The sequence below is a fragment of the Bison bison genome, unplaced genomic scaffold (assembly GCF_000754665.1).
Source record: "Bison bison bison isolate TAMUID 2011002044 unplaced genomic scaffold, Bison_UMD1.0 scf7180017864320, whole genome shotgun sequence".
Taxonomy (NCBI): domain Eukaryota; kingdom Metazoa; phylum Chordata; class Mammalia; order Artiodactyla; family Bovidae; genus Bison; species Bison bison.
In genome coordinates this window covers 934,079-942,977 of record NW_011494892.1, presented here as the reverse complement: position 1 = coordinate 942,977, position 8,899 = coordinate 934,079, and positions in this window count along the sequence as shown.

Below are 8,899 nucleotides of genomic sequence, written 5' to 3'. Positions count from 1 at the left end.
TTCTCTGCATCTATTGAGATAATCATATGGTTTTTATTTTTCAATTTGTTAATGTGATGTATTACATTGATTGATTTGCGGATATTGAAGAATCCTTGCATCCCTGGGATAAAGCCCACTTGGTCATGGTGTATGATCTTTTTAATGTGTTGTTGGATTCTGATTGCTAGAATTTTGTTAAGGATTTTTGCATCTATGTTCATCAGTGATATTGGCCTGTAGTTTTCTTTTTTTGTGGGATCTTTGTCAGGTTTGGGTATTAGGGTGATGGAATGAGTTGGAATGAGTTCCAAACTCATAGAATGAGTTTGGAAGTTTACCTTCCTCTGCAATTTTCTGGAAGAGTTTGAGCAGGATAGGTGTTAGCTCTTCTCTAAATTTTTGGTAGAATTCAGCTGTGAAGCCGTCTGGACCTGGGCTTTTGTTTGCTGGAAGATTTTTTATTACAGTTTCAATTTCCGTGCTTGTGATGGGTCTGTTAAGATTTTCTATTTCTTCCTGGTCGAGTTTTGGAAAGTTGTACTTTTCTAAGAATTTGTCCATTTCTTCCACGTTGTCCATTTTATTGGCATATAATTGTTGATAGTAGTCTCTTATGATCCTTTGTATTTCTGTGTTGTCTGTTGTGATCTCTCCATTTTCATTTCTAATCTTATTGATTTGATTTTTCTCCCTTTGTTTCTTGATGAGTCTGGCTAATGGTTTGTCAATTTTATTTATCCTTTCAAAGAACCAGCTTTTGGCTTTGTTGATTTTTGCTATGGTTTCTTTGGTTTCTTTTGCATTTATTCTGCTCTAATTTTTAAGATTTCTTTCCTTCTGCTAACCCTGGGGTTATTCAATTCTTCATTTTCTAGTTGCTTTAGGTGTAGAGTTAGGTTATTTATTTGACTTTTTTCTTGTTTCTTGAGTTATGTCTGTATTGCTATGAACTTTCCCCTTAGGACTGCTTTTACAGTGTCCCATTCGTTTCTATGCAAATTTTGATTTCTTTTTTGATTTCTTCTGTGATTTGTTGGTTATTCAGCAGCGTGTTGTTCAGCCTCCATATGTTGGAATTTTTAATAGTTTTTCTCCTGTAATTGAGATCTAATCTTACTGCATTGTGGTCAGAAAAGATGCTTGGAATGATTTCTATTTTTTTGAATTTACCAAGGCTAGCTTTATGGCCCAGGATGTGATCTATCCTGGAGAAGGTTCCATGTGCACTTGAGAAAAAGGTGAAATTCATTGTTTTGGGATGAAATGTCCTATAGATATCAATTAGGTCTAACTGGTCTATTGTATCGTTTGAAGTTTGTGTTTCCTTGTTAATTTTCTGTTTAGTTGATCTATCCATAGGTGTGAGTGGGGTATTAAAGTCTCCCACTATTATTGTATTATTGTTAATTTCTCCTTTCATACTTGTTAGCATTTGTCTTACATACTGCGGTGCTCCCATGTTGGGTGCATATATATTTATAATTGTTATATCTTCTTCTTGGATTGATCCTTTGATCATTATGTAGTGACCATCTTTGTCTCTTTTCATAGCCTTTGTTTTAAAGTCTATTTTATCTGATATGAGTATTGCTACTCCTGCTTTCTTTTGGTCCCTATTTGCATGGAAAATCTTTTTCCAGCCCTTCACTTTCAGTCTGTATGTGTCCCCTGTTTTGAGGTGGGTCTCCTGTAGACAACATATGTAGGGGTCTTGTTTTTGTTTCCATTCAGCCAGTCTTTGTCTTTTGGTTGGGGCATTCAACCCATTTACGTTTAAGGTAATTACTGATAAGTATGATCCCGTTGCCATTTACTTTATTGTTTTGGGTTCGAATTTCTACACCATTTTTGTGTTTCCTGTCTAGAGAATATCCTTTAGTATTTGTTGGAGAGCTGGTTTGGTGCTGCAGAATTCTCTCAGCTTTTGCTTGTCTGAAAAGCTTTTGATTTCTCCTTCATACTTGAATGAGATCCTTGCTGGGTACAATAATCTGGGCTGTAGGTTATTTTCTTTCATCATTTTAAGTATGTCTTGCCATTCCCTCCTGGCTTGAAGAGTTTCTATTGAAAGATCAGCTGTTATCCTTATGGGAATTCCCTTGTGTGTTATTTGTTGTTTTTCCCTTGCTGCTTTTAATATTTGTTCTTTGTGCTTGATCTTTGTTAATTTGATTAATATGTGTCTTGGAGTGTTTCGCCTTGGGATTATCCTGTTTGGGACTCTCTGGGTTTCTTGGACTTGGGTGATTATTTCCTTCCCCATTTTAGGGAAGTTTTCAACTATTATCTCCTCAAGTATTTTCTCATGGCCTTTCTTTTTGTCTTCTTCTTCTGGGACCCCTATGATTCCAATGTTGTAGTGTTTAATATTGTCCTGGAGGTCTCTGAGATTGTCCTCATTTCTTTTAATTTGTTTTTCTTTTATCCTCTCTAATTCATTTATTTCTACTATTCTATCTTCTAATTCACTAATCCTATCTTCTGCCTCTGTTATTCTACTATTTGTTGCCTCCAGAGTGTTTTTAATTTCACTTATTGCATTATTCATTACATATTGACTCTTTTTTATTTCTTCTAGGTCCTTGTTAAACCTTTCTTGCATCTTCTCAATCCTTGTCTCCAGGCTATTTATCTGTGATTCCATTTTGATTTCAAGATTTTGGATCAATTTCACTATCATTATTTGGAATTCTTTATCAGGTAGAGTCCCTATCTCTTCCTCTTTTGTTTGGTTTGGTGGGCATTTATCCTGTTCCTTTATCTGCTCGGTATTCCTCTGTCTCTTCATCTTGTTTAAACTGCTGACTTTGGGGTGTCCTTTCTGTATTCTGGCAGTTTGTGGAGTTCTCTTTATTGTGGTGTTTCCTTGCTGTGTGTGGGTTTGTACAGGTGGCTTGTCAAGGTTTCCTGGTTAGGGAAGCTTGTGTCGGTGTTCTGGTGGGTGGAGCTGGATTTCTTCTCTCTGGAGTGCAATGACGTGTCCAGTAATGAGTTATGAGATGTCTATGGTTTGGGGGTGAGTTTGGGCAGCCTGTATCTTGAAGCTCAGGGCTGTGTTCCTTTGTTGCTGGAGAATTTGCTTGGTATGTCTTGCCCTGGAACTTGTTGGCCCTTATGTGGTGCTTGGTTTCAGTGTAGGTGTGGAGGCGTTTGATGAGCTCCTGCCAATTAATGTTCCTTGGAGTCAGGAGTTCCCTGGAGTCAGGGTTTGGACTTAAACCTCCTACTTCCAGTTATTGGTCTTATATTTACAGTAGTTTCAAAACTTCTCCTTCTATACAGCACCATTGATAAAACATCTACGTTAAAGATGAAAAGTTTCTAGTTTTATAGATAATGTCTCTCTGGGGCTGTGATTGCCCCCTTCTGGTTCTGGCTATTTTATTTGGAGGTTAATTACCTTACAATATTGTATTGGTTTGCTGATGCACTGGGAATCATTAACTCTTGATCCAGCCTTTTGAGACTCAGGGGAGGCCTGAAAGACTAAAGCAAAAGCTTTTACTTCAAAAGATGGGGACCCTGGGGCTTACATGTTGTTTCATTAGGGGAAAGTGATTTTGCCATAGAAAAAAGAGCTAGTACAACAGTAGGAGCACTTTGATCGTCAGACCTGCAAGGCTCTCAAGATGAGTCAGAACGGGATTTTCTGTCATAGGGAGCGGTGAATAAGGCTAGAAAGAACAGGGCCTGTTCTGAGTGGGTGGTGTGATCCCATAGTTGAGTAGTAAATGTTCCCAGGTGGGTATTAAGGAGGGCTGTTTTACACTGCAGTGCTCATAGTGAGCCCATATTGAGGGATCTTGGAGGAAGGCCGTTTCCCTGGATTGGTGAGTGAATACAGTCAATTCAGCTAATCATTTATAAGAATGGGAATTTGGAAGGTCTGTGGGTGGCCTCATTCTAGATAAATAATAGGGAGCATCCAGGAGTCTTGCCTAAGTCACATAAGGCAGGTGGGCGGGGGGTGGGGTGGGGGGGAAGGATCAGTAAATCATTTCTAGGAACATAAAGGCAGTTTCCTAACCTTTACAGTTTCCAGGAGCACTGACTTAGGGAAAATTTAACATCATCACTATGAATTGTTTCAAATTACTTTTATTCAAATATCTTACATAAATTGTTTTAAATAGCATAATGTTTGCTGTTGTTACATGATAAAAATTTATCATCATGTGGAACAACTCAGAGCCACAGAAGTGCATCTGGACCAAGCCACCTTTTCCAACTGACTGGACATTCAACAATGATTTAAACTTCTTTTTATTAGCCATTACTTTTGCCAAAAATAATGATTCTAATAAAGATAACTGAAGACTTATCTGGGTTGCCTGTGTATAACAAATTCTGCAATCATATATTAAACCACAAACACTTTTTTTTTTTTTTTTTTTTTGAGGCCAGACTGCGTGCAAGGGCCTCTCGATAGTCTAATTCCATTAGAGAACTTGCCAACACTTAGTGGCAGCCTCAGAGAGAGACTGAAGAGGGAGAAAGTGATGAAATATGGGCTTCTTTGTGAAAGCTCCTAGAGGGCAGAGCTTAACTGGCTCCTCTTTCATCTGTACACACCTCATGGTGCTATGTATTTATTAGATTAGGCACTTAATTACAAATCGTGTTCTTAATTCACCCACAGAATAAAGTGCCCTCAAAATAGACTTTCCAAAAGGATTTATTTTGCCACCTCTTAGTTCTGTTTCTTCTTACTGGCAAGAAGAAATCAATACTGGTTTCCTGAGCACCAGGGAAGAGAGCCTTCTGAAGCACTTTCAGATTTTGTCCTCCTCCATCTTCCTACAAAGCTTATATCTGAGCAGCAACAATGAGTTGAGGACAAGTTTGCATATATCACAAGTGGTCTGCCCTATGTCAAGTCTAAAAGCACTGTGGAGTCTAGGGGTCTATGAACTGTTCAGTAGTTAAAAGTCTGTTCATAGGCAAAGGCCAGGAGTTCCACCACCATACAGACAGTGGATTTCAACCAAAAACCATTTGTTCTTCAGGCCCACTTTATGTCCTGATTGCTGCTGTTGCTAAGTCACTTCAGTCGTGTCCGACTCTGTGTGACCCCATAGACGGCAGCCCACCAGGCTTCCCCATCCCTGGGATTCTCCAGACGAGAACCTGGAGTGGTTTGCCATTTCCTTCTCCAATGCATGAAAGTGAAAAGTGAAAATGAAGTCGCTCAGTCGTGTCCGACTCTTCACGACCCCATGAACTGGAGCCTACCAGGCTCCTCCGTCCGTGGGATTTTCCAGGAAGAGTACTGGAGTGGGTGCCATCGCCTTCTCCAATAGTGCCTGGTAAATGAATTTCATTGACAACAGTGGGAAAGGAGGCCAACTTCTGTTTGGTCTCAGGAGGCTCCCTCCCAACACCAACAACCCTGGCCCCAGACATCTGTCTACTGCCAGTCTACTGATGTTGCCTTTCACTGGTGAGATCTCTACTCTTTATTTCACCAGTGGCTTCCCTTTTCACAAATGCTTCCCTTGTGCTTCCCTGGAAGCATTTCCCCCATGAAAGTTTTCTTTGATTTCCTACCACTGCAGAATCACGAAAAAGTGTAAGAAAGAGACAGAAGGTCAGTAAAAACCAGTCCCCTTGCTCATTCACACCACAACATCTGCAACTTATTTTAGTGTCCTTTAGTACTAAATAAAGTCCAGTGTGATGTGGGAAGAAAAACTAAAAACAAGGATTACATTCTAGTGTTCTAATCCTCTTCCTACCTCACTTTGGCATCTGAGATGGTTTGCATCTCTGAGAGAGGAAACACCAAGGAGGGAAAAGGTGGTCTTTTCATAAGTTTACATAAATGAGGTGTTAAAAAAAAAAAAACAACAACAACCCAGCAACATGTGAAGGAAACAAAGGAAAGACTGTGGGAATTTTTGCACTGAAAATTTAAGACTGGAAAAGGATGGAAGATAAATCCAAGACAGTTGAGGTGGGTAGGAAAGGAATGAGCTGTGTGTAGGGCATTTTGGGGCCTGAGAGGAAGAGAGAGCTCAAGAGCCAGCCAGTGCTGATGACAGGGACAGGGATGAAAACAAAAGGATTTGCTTCTCAGAGGTTCTACTGTGGATTTTGTACTCGCTCTTGTTGATTTTCTCTTAAGAGGCTGGTTGGGGAAGCAACTATAATGGGGTCTGTCACCCCTTCCTGGGATTGCACCCCCAGGGCCCTAGGCCCAGAACATTGTCCAGCCCACTAGTTTATCTGCCCCTGTGGGAAGGAGACAGGGTCTTTGCCTGCAGCAGGGAGGGGAGCATGCAGCCCATCACATGGTGTTGACATTAGGAGATCAGAAGATACTGTACACCACAGACCAGACCTGGTTCTTGCTGAGTCTCTCCTCTGTGAATAAAGTATTGTTCAGACCAATGATTTGCTTCTTGAGCTCTCTTTAGCTACCCCAACCCCACAGGGGATGCAGTGGGTGCAGCCTGCAGTGAGCAGACCATTACTAGTGGTGAGCAGCACTGTATACCTCACCTCCATGAACTGGGACCCTCATCAGGGTTTGAGAGCTGGAGCTTCCTACTGGACAAAGCAAGTAAAAATTCACATTTTGTATTCAGATATTTATATTTAGATTTAGATATTCTCAGTTTCAAGACGGGTTTTACTTGAATGTTTGAAACAGGGTGACCTGAGGTCCTGTGGTTATACAATTGCAACTGCCAAGGGCAAACACAGACCCTCCAACTTCCTGTTCTTCATCTCATGATTGATCAGGAATTAAAACTGTTTCTCATGATTGGCTAAAATAATAACTGACATGTCCCCTTTCAGGAAACAACCCCAGTTACAAATCACCTCATCTGTAGTTTGTTTACTCCTCACAGAAAGCAGCAAGTCCACACTTCTGAGATGCTGATTTGTGGATCTGGTGTGTTCTCTTCATTGCAATAACCTAAATAAAATCAGTCTCCCTACTTTGCCCAACATTTGCCTTTGACACAGCAAGGGAGATAGCAGCATGTTTCTGGGACAGCTGGGACTGACCCTCTCCCTTCAACATTCCATTCATTCATCTAGTTTTTTCTTCCAAAGAACCAATATATAAGTTCCTCTGCTTGGCCTATATCTTGCAGGGTCAGACCTGGGGTTCCTTTTCCCTAAGGTCACTCTGCTATGACAGGAACACTCCAACATACCCTTGTCTTGGGGGCTTACTCCCTGTGCACTTGGCTGTTCCTTCCTTCTCTAGAAATTTCCACATCTTGTCCTTCACTGTGTTTCTGTCCAGATGTCCTGTCCCCAACCAACCTAGATAGAACTGCTGACTGCATCTTTCTTCCCAGAGCTCACCACTGCCTGAACAATTATTTAGTCTACTTTCTGCCTCTCTTGAAGATAAACACCATTAGGACAGGTACTTAGAAAATTGTCCAGCACAAAGAACAAACTCAGTAAGTGTCACTCATCTACAGAGAGGAGAGCCCAGCACAGCTAATGCACCAGCAGAGGTGAGGCTTGGTGTTGACACAAGGTCAAGACCATGTAATAACATGGGAAATTTTGATTACATAAAGTAGAGCAAAACCACAAATCTATGCTTATATTTACCTCTAGTTGGGGGCTGATGTTATTGAGAAGGATAGAGAGTAATCTTGCGTTACATGCAGTATTTTTTTTCAAGATGGGTAGTACACACATAGATAATCATTATATTTTCCAAGTTTTTATGCCTGAATTATTTATAGTAATAAAAAGTGAGTGAATTGGAAAAGAAAAGATGTAAATAGCACAGAAGAAAATGTTTCCAAAAGTTTTAGGAACTGGGGTGGTGGCTAGAGGAAGATGACTATTTTTAAGATAGTCTTAAATGAAAGTTCCATATGGTCCAAATTTTTTGTTTGTTTTTACTTTCCCAAGTTTAGAACCTGGAAACATTGCCTGGAACATAAAAAAAAAAAAATTAAATAAATGTCTTTAAATTAACAAATGAATGAATAAATGAAGCCTATGAAGTCATGTCTGTATGTGGGTGGAAATGGTGTGGTAGATGATGCAAAGGAGAGCAGTTTCTTTTTAGAAAAAGTACAACTCCTGAAAAAACTGAGGGTTCAAGATTCAGAGTACACACGAGGCCTTTGATGAAGCCAGAGGCACTGCTATTATTTGATAGGACAGAAATTTGGATCCAGCTGCAGAAACAAATTTGTAAAGTTACTAATGACGATGTTCTTTTTTGAGGATTTCCATGAACTCAGTGGAGTAAAATTGCAAACAGGAGTTGATAAATTGTGAGGTCTTGGAGAAGAGGAGGCATGGAATCTTCCCAGAGCAAAGAAACATGAACTTTCTAAGTGAGCTTTAGCTCCTCCCTCTGACCTATAGGCTCACCTCTCCTTTCTCCATCCTACTTCTGGCCCAGAAGCTGGCCGACATAGGCAACATGAACGGTGTTCAACACCCTGTAATTCTGGTTGGGTTTGGCCAATGGAAATTGCTGGCAGGAGCTAGAAGAAAGGGGGATTGATACTGGTATCTCTTTTCCTCTTTCCTGCAGACTGCAAGTTTGCTGTATCATTTGACCACATATTGTCTGGAGGCCCTCTTCACATAGCTTTCAGTTCAGTTCAGCCGCTCAGTCATGTCCGACTCTGCGACCCCATAAATCACAGCACGCCAGGCCTCCCTGTCCATCATCAACTCCCGGAGTTCACTCAGACTCACGTCCATCAAGTCAGTGATGCCATCTAGCCATCTCATCCTCTGTCGTCTCCTTCTCTTCCTGCCCCCAATCCCTCCCAGCATCAGAGTCTTTTCCAATGAGTTGACTCTTCACATGAGGTGACCAAAGTACTGGAGTTTCAGCTTTAGCATCATTCCTTCCAAAGAAATCCCAGGGCTGATCTTTAGAATGGACTGGTTGGATCTCCTTGCAATCCAAGGGACTCTC